The 12,080-nt window shown below is 37.4% G+C and overlaps 1 long non-coding RNA gene across 1 annotated transcript in view; it reads left to right on the top strand.

The window, feature by feature from the left end:
• LOC127015850 (uncharacterized) overlaps nt 1-12,080 on the top strand; it is a 220,864-nt gene that overhangs the window by 162,207 nt on the left and 46,577 nt on the right. The window contains exon 4 of the long non-coding RNA XR_007766390.1: nt 11,521-11,716. This is a non-coding gene — a long non-coding RNA (uncharacterized LOC127015850). The remainder of the gene's footprint in view (nt 1-11,520; nt 11,717-12,080) is intronic.

Raw genomic sequence — 12,080 nt, 5'->3', positions numbered from 1 at the left:
AAGTGAAAAGAAAATATTTGGGTCTTACCTTGCTAAACTGGCCCAAATTCTTTTTTTCTCCTGGATTGGTTGAATATTATCGGCACTCCCTTCTAGAGCATATCACGTTGTGAACATTGCAAGTTGTTCTCTCCTCAGGGGCTGGGCTTCAAGGCTGCAGTCTCTCTCACAGGTGCACAATGGAGTTTGGTTACAGGGTGCCTGTAGTGTTCCTGCAAAACAAATTCAGTTTTAACAAATGATTGCTTTCTGACTAAGCCTTTATTAAAGTGTAAATACTTGTTTCTCTAAAGTTCAGATTTCTCTCTTCTGGGATTTTCTAGAGGTACAGCACAGATGTGCCTTTTTTAACAGCTGTGGGACTACTCTTCTCTTTTCCCACCCTGTGGTCCAATCCAAATGCACAGTTACATACACAGATAGCATCTCCTTTTTGTTGTTGTTATGCACTTTGTATTGTAGCACCATCTCTGTCCTTCGAGAAACCTTAACTTATCCGTGGTAATGTTTTCTGACAAATGCACATCATGACATGGGGAATGATATGATTGTACCTTTCCCAGTACGAAATTTCTCATTACTGCTGTGCCTATGCCTCTTGACATTTTACTATTTCTGTGTGGAAATGGAGGCCTGTCCACAGTCATTGAAACTCTTTAAGCTGTCCCCAAGGCATTCTCCCATATCACTGGTAAATACGACAGATCTGTTGTCTAGAAAGAAGTGAATGGAAGGAGACAGGAAGGGGCTAGTGTGTCCCTTCCCACCTAAATTACAGCAAAATCTACTAAGAAAATGTTAGCTTTATGGGCCCCGTTTATGCAAAATAACTATTCACGTTGCACACCCATCTCCCTGTTCCTTTTCTCAATAGATACAAAACATCCCCCTTCCTGCAAATTACCACATGGAATAGAGGGGAAGCATGATATACAGCAGCGTGAGATGTTGTACAGCAAAATCATTAACCACCAATAAATGCTATTCAGAATGTTTTGTAGATGTTTTACTTACCTGAAGATAACTGTATACCAAAGCTAAAAAATTACTTTTTTTGTGACTGAAGCATACTGCTCTGTCAGTCTTGATTCTACCTATTGGATTCGTGTGCACACACACATATATGGTTGATTATGTAGTTAGGATATATGTGCTGCATCTTATTTATCTGTTTGCCAGAATCCATTCTTTATGATCATATTTCTTTTAAATTATAACTGGTTTTCAGGACTTGACATCTATCCTGAATAGATCTGTTAGTGTTCTTGGTTTTGAATGTTGTCATTTAGTTTGCTTTGCTATGAAAAGAGGTTATACTTAAGACAGAAATATTCATGTGTCTCATCCTCTAATTCGTTTTCCATTTAGGGGGCAGGCTGCTTCAGTTTTATCCCATTCATTCTCAGTAACTCTAAGGGCCATTGTAAAGCTGTGAATACAGTTCTTTCAGGAAAAACGTTAGCCTGAACTTAGGCTTTTTTTAGGTAGGGCTTTTTTTTGAGGACACTCAGAAGTGGAGTACTCTATTTTTCTCTTTGATAATGAATTTTGGAGAAAGCAGGTTGGGTACTGGGAACACACTGACCTCCTCACCCTCACCACACAAGTTCTAAAGGATTTTTTTCCCCCTGAAGTGTCTGGCTATGTAAACAGATGACCTACCTGTTTACCATAGACTCCTCTGGATGTGAAATAAATTTCGGTGACTCAGTGCTTCCTATTAAGTAATATTATCAATATTCAGAGGAAGGTGGTGGAATTTTCCATGCTCTCTCTGGCAAATTGTTTATTTCCAGCATGTCTGGCAGACTTACTGCAGATGCCTTTCTGATATCACTTCCTTTAAGAAATTGAAGGGATATTTTTGATATTGCAGGACCAGGTAATATATGAGTATTTATACATTAATAATAATTACACCAATAACTGTTTCCCCAACTGTAAAATGAATGGAACAGCTACAAACATTGTTCTAACAACATACCGGGTTAAACATTCAAGAGCCCTAGTTTAGAGGTCTTGCATTGTGGCCTTTAACTTCTCCCTTCTTTTCAGTAAAAAGTGTTGTTCTTATGCACAGTGTGTCCTTTTCCTGTTAATTGGGGTAGTCTGTGTTAGTCTGTAGTAGTACTTTTGTGGTCCCTAGTTTCTGCCCTATGTCCTGTCTTTTATGCTATTTGAGCCTGTATCTCTGCTCATAGAATGAGTAAAAAGCATGAAAACAGCACTATTTCAGGGATCTCTTTTTCTTCTGTGGCAGTGTTCAGCTCATTAGTTCTACCAAAAATTGATACAGAAGTAATGTATACTGTTTGGTTGGTTAACACACACATTTGGGAGACTGTATGAATTGTGTTGAAGAACATCCTTGGTTCCTGAGGATTTATCTAAAGGACATAATAGGTCCATGTGTTTCAAATTAAATTGGTTCAGTTCACATGTCTGAGTGTGCTTTTAACTATGACTGGCTTGTGGAGGTGGCTGGGCCTCTGATACTTGCACTGACCAGTATGCTCTATTCCTGGTTTGGGTTTTTTCTTTTTTTCCCCCCAATCTATTTGCCTACATAGTGGCATTTTATTTTTAGACTGTAAATTCTTCTGGAGCTGTCCTTTTGTAGTGTACTGGTCAAGATCCAAACAAATAATGAATTTGATATCTCTTGTGTCTTAAGGCACTCATGCATCTCATCTATAGATGTACTTGCATAAAGTTTGCTTTGTTAAGAGTCTCTTACAAAGTATCCACTAAGTTGATATTGCAAGATCAATCATAACCTTTCAAGCAGTGACTGGCAGATAATGCTTGTGTCCACTTCTAGCTCTTAGCAGAACTCTGCTAACTGAAATGCTTTGTGGTACCGACACAAACTGTAACAACTGTGGGAAGTGGGGCGGAAGGGGAGGTGTCCCAATTATTAGTATCTCTTTCGTGAAGTAAAATTCACTTTCTGTAACAAAGTACTTGGGATCTACTCCTAAACTCTGAAGTTACTGAGTGAAAATGACACGGTTGCATAACATGATAATAGTTATTATTGGATTGATATCAGCGTCTCTCTCTTGCCTTTATCATGTCATATACATCGATTACTATGCTTCGTATGCGGGTACCAGCATTGGTAATATCAACCACAATATACATTCACTGAAACTTAATTCTTTTTGTTGTCAGATATGCAATAAGAAATGTGAACGTAAAGTGAACAATTTTCTACAGTTGCAATGCGGAAGGCTACTGCTACCTAAGAATATTCTGTATTCCATGATCCAGTGTTTTATTTAATCATAACCTTTGATCTTCTACAACCCCGTTCAGAAATTTTAGATGTGATCCTGCAGTTATTTGTAACTGCTGTGTGTTGCTGCATAGATCCCCATGTGATTGTTGTCAAGGCTGTGTCTATATGTGGCTATTTACATGACAGAAGTTGACCGGGGTAGATAAGAAATCTGAGCACATTTGTCACTCACAAGTGTATTTTTGTTTCAAAGACTCAGGAATGCTTCCTCATGCAGGATGCTTTTCCGCACTTGCGTGTCTGCCTGCTTACTGCAGTATCTTTTGTCAACTTGAAAAAAAGAGGTCAGGAGCTCAGTAGGTGAGAAGACTGAGTTTTAAGACTTGTTTTCCAGGGGAAGGGATAAAAGGAAGCAGGAACATAATATTTTTGTAATCTCTATTGACTCGATTCCTGTAGGAGTATTTCCTAAAATGTGTGCTAAACAGTAGGAGGGGAAGGGGGGGTTGTGTATGTTTGTGTGTGTGTGTATATATGCACATCATTGGATATTGGAAGCTATTTCTAATCTGTTTTTCTCTTTTGATATTTCATTGTACAGAAATTAATACTGACTGGTTATTTACCAAGGGGTCCCTGAATGTAGTAAGTCTGTGTGTACAGAAGCTTCATACCTGGCTGAAAGTAATGTCAGGGTAGAAAAAGAAATGCTAGATACTGTCCTCTAGTTAGAAGAGCTTACGTGGTAATCAAATCCTTTTATATCAACCCAAACTGCCTTTCCTACAGTTTCTTTTTTGTGAGTTTGAACTTACCAACCCCTGAGCTGGAAGCCAGTGAAGTTGTATGAATTTACCCTAGCTAAGATATCAGAACGCCATAGTTTGCATACGTGATGTGTATCATCTCATAGTAGAGTCAGTATTATGCATTGTTTTCAGCGGAAGTCATAGGTGTCCTAATGTAACTGTCCTTCTCTCATTCAAACAGTTTTCATAGCTCAAGTGAACCATAAAAGACAGACCTCTTACATGATGTGCAGCGTAACTTTGATTTACATGGTTGAGCCATTGATCTGACATACATCAAGCCTTGAGTAACTGTATAACAATGAATGGAGAATAATTGAACTGAAGGCAGTAGAACTGGTATAAAAATAGATATGGAAGACTAATGAAGTCCAGGAAGCCAGAATGGATTGATACCTTGAAAAACATAATCATAAGGCTGAATGAATTCTGTTGAAAAAGAAATTGGCTAAACTGTTCCTCTAAGACTCTTGTGTGGCCACAGCCAAAGAAATGGTAATTTTTGCCTTGGTCACAAGTTTATAGTGTGGTACTTTTAATGACAAATATGTAGAGACATATTTAGTGTATATATATATATAGCATATATATAACAGTAGCTTTGTATAATGTATTGTGCTATTATAGCAGAATGTTTAACCCTGACCAGGACTGGCAAATTCAAAGATGAATTCACAATGGATTCTCTTTTTTCCTCCTCTAAAGATTTTGATTGAATGTCAAATTTTTAATAAGTAACAAAACACTTCTTTGATTCTTTAAAATTTAGAAAATGGAACAGGACTGTCAGAAACTGATTTTAGTGAGGGGATGCAGTATTCTTAACAAATGTCTGAGACGTTACCTTTTTCCCTTGTGTGTTTCCTTGAGTATAAATAAATCTAACTGATCATCACCATATTTTTAATCTGTAGTTTTATAGGCATTGTCTGTATTTCGATTAAGGGATTGGCGGAATATGAAAGACTCTCCTCTGGAATGTTCCCAAATTTTATTTTATCACAAAGTACTTTAGTGTAATGTTTCCATATGTTTTGTAGCATTTTGTATCTTAAATAACCTGAATGATAGTTCAGTGATATTATTGCTTCATGACTCATTTCCTACAAGTGAAACTGTGACCAGGTGTTTATTTAAAGAGAAAGACTGTTAACCTCTAAATTCAGTCATGTGCTGAGAATGTATGGAATTTATTCTCCTTGCGTGTACCTACATACCTGCTTAATATAACATGTTCTTAAATCATGCCCGATTTTTTTGTAGTTTACATTAAAAATTCACCAAAGCTATAGGCTTTTTAAGCCCATAGTCTCTTTTGAATTAGTAATTTAATGTGCATTACTATTTACTGAACAGTGTATTTTTTTAATTTGAAAGGCCACAAGACCTTTTTTTAGAAGTAAAAATAAAGTTAATTGTATTTTCCTTTGAAGGGTGCAATTTCTCGTGAGCCATTGCCATCTCTTGCTCCATTTCCAGGAAGACAACTTCAATAAATGTCAAATGTAGAATGCAATGACATATGATGACATTGCTGTAGCAAAGCTTGTAGATTTGTCACACTTGCCTTAGACCATTGTCGCCAAAACTATCTGGGGGGGGGGGGGAAATCCAGTGGGTTTTTCATTCCTCTTTGCTTTCTCTCCTCCCCAAAGTGGTATCTTCTGCACACCGTGCCTAATTCTTCTCTCTGATATGTTAAGATGAAGACTGCAATGATCAGTGTCACACCTGTAACAGCGTTGCCCTTGTTGAAGGAGAGAGGCTTTTGCCTGAGAATTGTGATAGTTCAGCACTGGGTACTTACTTATTCTGCAAGAGTGGGTTTTGGTGGTTGTGTTTTGTCTGGGGTTTTGGGGGGCGGGTGGTGGTGTTTTTGTTTGTTTGTTTTTTGAAAAGCCTTTGCTGTACTGATGCATCTAGGGTAGGAGTCATAATCAGCATGGTTCCTGTGATGACTGATGTTATTAAAACAATGTGCAAATTTTAGCTAGAGCAATACTAAGCCACATATTAGCAGTTTCCATGTGCACTTAGAATGTAATATTCAGTTGTTTTCCAAATGGATATTTTAGGGATATAAATGGTGTTACATTTTTGCATAGGTGTTTCAATTCAGGATACTTCAACCTTGTTGGTTGGGCTGAATCTTCCATCGCGCGTTAGTCATCCTCAGCGTATTAAAACCTTTTAGAGGCACTATGGCAGTACCTCAAGTTGATGTTTAGTGTAATGCCTGATTATTTTAAATGAGTCCTGAAAACTAAATTTCAATAAAAATTATGGCTTTTAAAAGTCTCATTTTGAGAAACTCATAAAAGAAAAATTGTCATTAAAAAGAATTTTTAAAGTGGCAGAATTCTTGTCAGATAAGTGCACTTTATTGCCAATTCATAAGACTTTGTTACCAGGAGGAAATATTTCTTTCCACTTAAGAAGTGAAAGGAGACAGTCCTGCAGGTATTCTTATCTCCTCTTTCATAGAATATCCATGGGGAATAAAGCTGTGTCTATCCACAGTAACACAGAACTTCCTGGGGTCTGCAAAGATATGTCAATTTCTTGTATTTTCTTTCCCTTTTAGGGCCCTGATCTTGGCTTTAATAAAAGGTCAAAACACCATGCTAAAGCTAATAGTATCCTAAGGAATCAGAAATTTTGTTTTACTTAGAAATGTTATGGGATCTTGTTTCTGTGCTGTGGGTTTTTTTTCAAAATGCTAATACTTTAATGACTAAAATATCACAAAGCTGAAGTAGAAATTCCTGATGTGTAGGCCATTTCTGACTTTTAAAGGGCAACACTGATCTTTATGGAAAAATGAATGAATAGGTAAGAATCTTGCTTCAATTTCATGTCCTGACAGTGAAAAGAGCTCCATTTGCATGGAAACTTGTTATTAAGTGACTATCACTCCTTGTCAGGGTTTGCCAAAACATTTCTAAACATGTTCTAAATGTACTTGGAAACTTCTAGTGAGAATTTGTAACAAGACTGAAGCAAGCATTTCTTAAAATTAAGTCAACCTTAATCAACTATCTGCAAATGTCACAGTCCCTTTCTTCTACTGTGGAAAAACAAGTATCATGTAAGGCTGCCTTTCCTGACCTTCTTAATCATGACTTCACATGATTTTTCCCTGTAGGGTCGCCATGGTAACACTGGTCTCTTTTTAAAAGTGATAGTTGCATTTACCAATAGTTGCTATTTATGCAGTCATTTGAGCTGCTAATAGAGAGGAAACAAGTACATTCACTAAATAAAACCTTATTTGTACAATCCACATGCTCAATAGAATGTTATTTCCTATATAACTAACATCTCTTGACTCTTGTAATTTTCCTTTTGACTTATTCTGCTAATTTGTTAAAAGCCAGTTTCTTCAACTTTTTTTACATCCTTGTTTCCAGAGCACTAGCAATTCAAATGGCTGTTTGAAGTTTCTCTTCTGATTCTGCCACAGAAGGCACACAATCCATTTCACCTTTCCTTTTATAATTGGATTTGAAAATGAGTATAACTTTAAAGGACTTGCTGACAGTGCAGTAACAACCATGTGCTTACCCAGTAGTAAAATTTTGATAAAGCTTTCTATTAAAATAATTAATAGTTAAAAAAAAAAAAAAAAAAGTAATGCCTTGAGTTCTGTTCAACAAATAAAAGGTATGGTATTCATTTCTAGTTTACTTGTAGGAATGGGTGATACTGGAAAATGATGTAGAACAATCATGTAGAATGAAGAATTAATATTCTTGTCATCCCCACAAATGAATGTGAAGTTTTCAAATTGTATAACGTACCATGATAGAAGGATTTTAATTCTTGATATCTATTTACTTGAGGGTCAGCCTTGCACAACTTAGATGTCTCTTGTCCTTGGACTCTTCACAGAAATGTGTATAAATAGCTGCCTGCAAAGTTTATGGTAACTATGTGTGGCAGCCGCATTCATGTGGAGTAAGGGAGGGATTTCTGCCGCAGATTTACTACAACTGTTTCTTGGACCTTGAGAATGTCTCCTATGTTATCCCTACTTGATTCATTTGTCTTCTTTTCTCCACCATTAAAAGAGGTTGGTTGGCTTGTTTGTTTTAATCAAGTATTATAAGTGTAATGTCATCAGCTCAGCATGGAATAAAAAAACCCAACATATCCTGGTTGGCAAAACAGAGGCAGATCTCCATTGCATAGTATCCACGGGGCGGGGGGCGTTATATGCCTCTTGGAATTACAAATGAGTTTATGGACCTGTTAGTAAAAATGTTTTAAAGGGCATGAGATGGTGAGTGTACAAATTAGAAAAGGGGTTCCAGCCAAAGGTGATCATATAAGACATGGAAGTAAATGTGAGAGAGGAGGACAGGAAAATGAAGGGAAGAAAATGTTTTTCAGAATTTATAAATCTAAAGAACTGATACTGAATTATCCTGCAATGTATCAAAATACATTGATCTCGCGCCTCTGTAACAAAATATTTTGGATTTCGGCATGAAACGATACTTAAAAGCAAAATCATGCTGAAAAGCAGTAATGGCCAGAGGGAATTCTTTAAAACAAAGTACATGAATGAACATATGAGCCAGAGTCACACAACAGTGAATGCCAAGACCAACTATTACTGTGTCTGTCAAGTTTGGGAATGTAAATATCATGCCAAAAATGGAAGAAGCCTTCACAAAGGAGTAAGAAGTTCCACAGTTGTCAGGACTACACAGAAGTTCATTTAGATACTTTGTAAAGTCATACCAGGATAATTCATGGTGAGAATTTATAAAATGTGAGAGTTGTGACTGTTAAAACTGTTAGAGGAAAATAAACGGTCACCTGAGAAGAAGGCCTTTTGTTAAAGGCAATCTAATGAGCAAGCAACTGAACATCAGTAGAGATTTTACCTGGGATGTTCGCTATGAAGCGACTTCTTATGGTTCACTTCTCAGTTATTGGAAGTTAGAATGAGTTCAGAACGCAGCAGGGATGTGCTGGTTTGAGTTTTATGTTTGCCTGCCTCTGGTGGGTTTGGGGATGGTGCTTACCTCTGCTTCTCTGCTTTCACGCCTTCACATCTGTCTTAGGATTTGGGGAGGAGGACAGGAGGGTTGTGCGTGTGTGTGATTTTTCTCCTCTAAAATATAGACCTGACTTTTGAAATTCACGGAGGGTGAGGGTGGAGGGAGACGGAAAGGTACAACTTAAAATAACGTGCAGGTAGCATTTCTGTCGCATGGAACAAATTTTAATCCACGTCAGGCTTAGTGTTAATACAGGAAAGAAACCATCATTCAGAAATACTATTATTGAGATTGTTCTTGATTCCTTATGAGATTGCTCAGCCTCCTCAGATCAGGTTGTTAGTCCACAATCATGCCTCATTTAACCCCAGTACAGTATATATACATATATATGGAGTTGTATAGAGACAGTAGCACATGTGTAATGGTAGTATACGAGGGTGTAAATATAATAGTCTAAAATACCATGCTATGCAATCAGCCTTTCAGTACCTTATATCTGGTTTACACTGATATTGTAAACTGTTGTTTTCCCACACTTGAGCCTAGTACATTTAAATCATAATTTGGTTTAACACAGAAATCTAGCATGATTTGCAGGTGGAAGAGGGAGTACAAAAACATAGTAGTAGATTAGCAATTAGTATTTATAATTCCCAGCTAATAATGAGTTTTTATTCTTCAGTGAACAAAAAGCAAGTGAACTTACAAACAAATGCAAAGCATTTAAAACTTTTCAACTGTTGCAACATGACTGCATCCACTGAGGAACAAGATCAAAGGAGGTGCTTGGACTAGCCTCTCTCTGAGGGCTGCTCAGTCCCAGCCTCGCTTGTTGGAACACAGAGCTTTGAGTCCCAGCTCAGCTCTGGCAGCTGGCAGAAGTTTATACGGCTGCGTTTTAACCCTCCATCTGCCTTCCCGGTGCTATCTTTGGTCTGGCTCCATGGTATCTCAAGGATTAGCTGTGTGCATACTCCAACAGCTTTGCATGTCTCTTGGCAATATCTAGCTTTAAACTTAATACAGTGGGAGGTCATTCTTCCCATTGCTATGCTTCTTATTTGTTTAGATTTCATTCAGTCGCTGGATCTGCCACAAGCTTTAAATTCTTGCATACTTGGTTGTCCAGTAAGTGCACGTGTGTAAGTTACTGATAAGTGACACATTTTTGTCATTGTTTCCAGGCTGGTATAGTTTGTTACGCTTGCCTTGTGTGTGCTGTTTTGTGTTCAGTGGTAATCTCTTTCAGATGTTGTATGCTAACATATCTTAATAATTTATTACTTCAGACAAAGTACCTGAATAATTTCATTATGCTTGTATAAACAAACATCTTTGTTGTTTTAACCCTTATCTTTCTAAGTAGAGATGTTAAGGCACAGTTGAGATGAGAAAGCAGTAAACCAGTTTTCAGGGCTCAGAGTCGTAATGGCTAGATACATACCCGCCACCTCCGTTACACTGGTGCCCAGCGAGGCTAATGGCGCAAGAGTCGCCAAATGAAGCACAGAGTTGCCATTGCCTTAAGAATTTCCATTGTGCAAGGATGTCTGGGAAGCTTTATTTACTTGGCTTTGTACTTACTGGAGAAAAAATAGGTATTTCTCAACAGGAGAAAAGGGCAATTGTCTTCTGTGATATCCCTAGCTACTATAAAGAGGCTTATGGCATCACCAGGAATTTTGACTCTAATCTGAGAAATAAAATGAGACAAATGAAAACTGACAAGCAATAAATATTCCCTTTCCATTTCACTTGCCAAAAGTCCTAAGAATGTAACACCAGAAATCTGTGCTGAAGTGCTCTTGCTTGTTTCCCTTAAAACATGCATTTCGTATTACTCTTTAGAAAATATTATCAAATCATTTTTGGCTAGGCTGTTACTTAAGAAAAGCTCTGCTCTGACTCACTCATATGGTACTCAAGCAGAATAAAATATGTGGCAAGAAGCTCTTAACTGTCACTGATGTTCAGTTGCCAATTAATTTTCTAGAGCACGATGCCTTGCTTGATACTCAATGATTTATTGAACCACTGTTACTGTTTGACTTTGTTCAAAGCTATTTTAAGCACGACAATGTATGTCTCTAATTTGGATTTCATCATCCTATAACTTAAAACTGAAAAAATGCATTTTAGTCCTGTAACTTTTAAGAATAGATAAACTAATCTTCCCTGCCTTGGAATAGCAGCTGATGGCTTAATTCTGAACCGGCACAGTCATACTTCGGAAATGCTGCTCACCTACTGCTAGCTGTTTCCAGAATGAAACGCTGTGGAATAAAACACAAAATTTCATTTTGAGAATTCTGAAACCATTAGCTATTACTTTTATACAATTATATGAAAAAAAGAAAAATCAAATGGTATATAATTGTCCAAAACACGATGTATTACTTTCTCAACTGTGTATGTATATTAATTTGAATTTCACGCAGGGTTTTCATGTGTTTTGCAGATTCCTATGAAGAATTTCCGGCTGATGCCTGGCTGTAACACAGTGATAGCTCCTGCCCCTGAGAACAGGGAGCGAGGCTGGAGGGCCAGGAGAACGCCTTGCTGTTCGTTTTTGTGGCCACCGGGTGTCATTCTAGGAGCAGACTTTGGCCAGCCTGGGAGCACTACTATGGCAGCAGCACTGGAGGCTTCACAAGGTAAGTTGCTTTGCACCAAATCAGCCTCTAAAGCAATGATTATTTACCTTTTCTATCTATTTTTAAAAAAATAGTTATTCTAAAGGATGAACAGCATTGTTGCTTTCCGCTTCTGCATTCAGAATGTGAAACACTGGGATGTAGCATAAAATACTGAGGGAGTTAAAGGCATTTGTGTTAAGATGTTCTGTAAATGCTACATATGCAGCTAGGAAAACTTCTACATCTACACATCAAATTTCCATAAGTTTAAATACAGCGTTTCTGAAGAAGTTAATAGCTATTTTTAATAATTACTTTATTAGTAGTTGTTTGGAATTTGTACGTAACTGACATTTTACAGTTAAAGTGCAGGAAGAATGGG

Source organism: Gymnogyps californianus, chromosome 4 (genome assembly GCF_018139145.2).
Source record: "Gymnogyps californianus isolate 813 chromosome 4, ASM1813914v2, whole genome shotgun sequence".
NCBI lineage: Eukaryota > Metazoa > Chordata > Aves > Accipitriformes > Cathartidae > Gymnogyps > Gymnogyps californianus.
The sequence above is the reverse complement of the archived record's forward strand: the minus strand, read 5'-3'. Positions and strand labels throughout refer to the sequence as shown.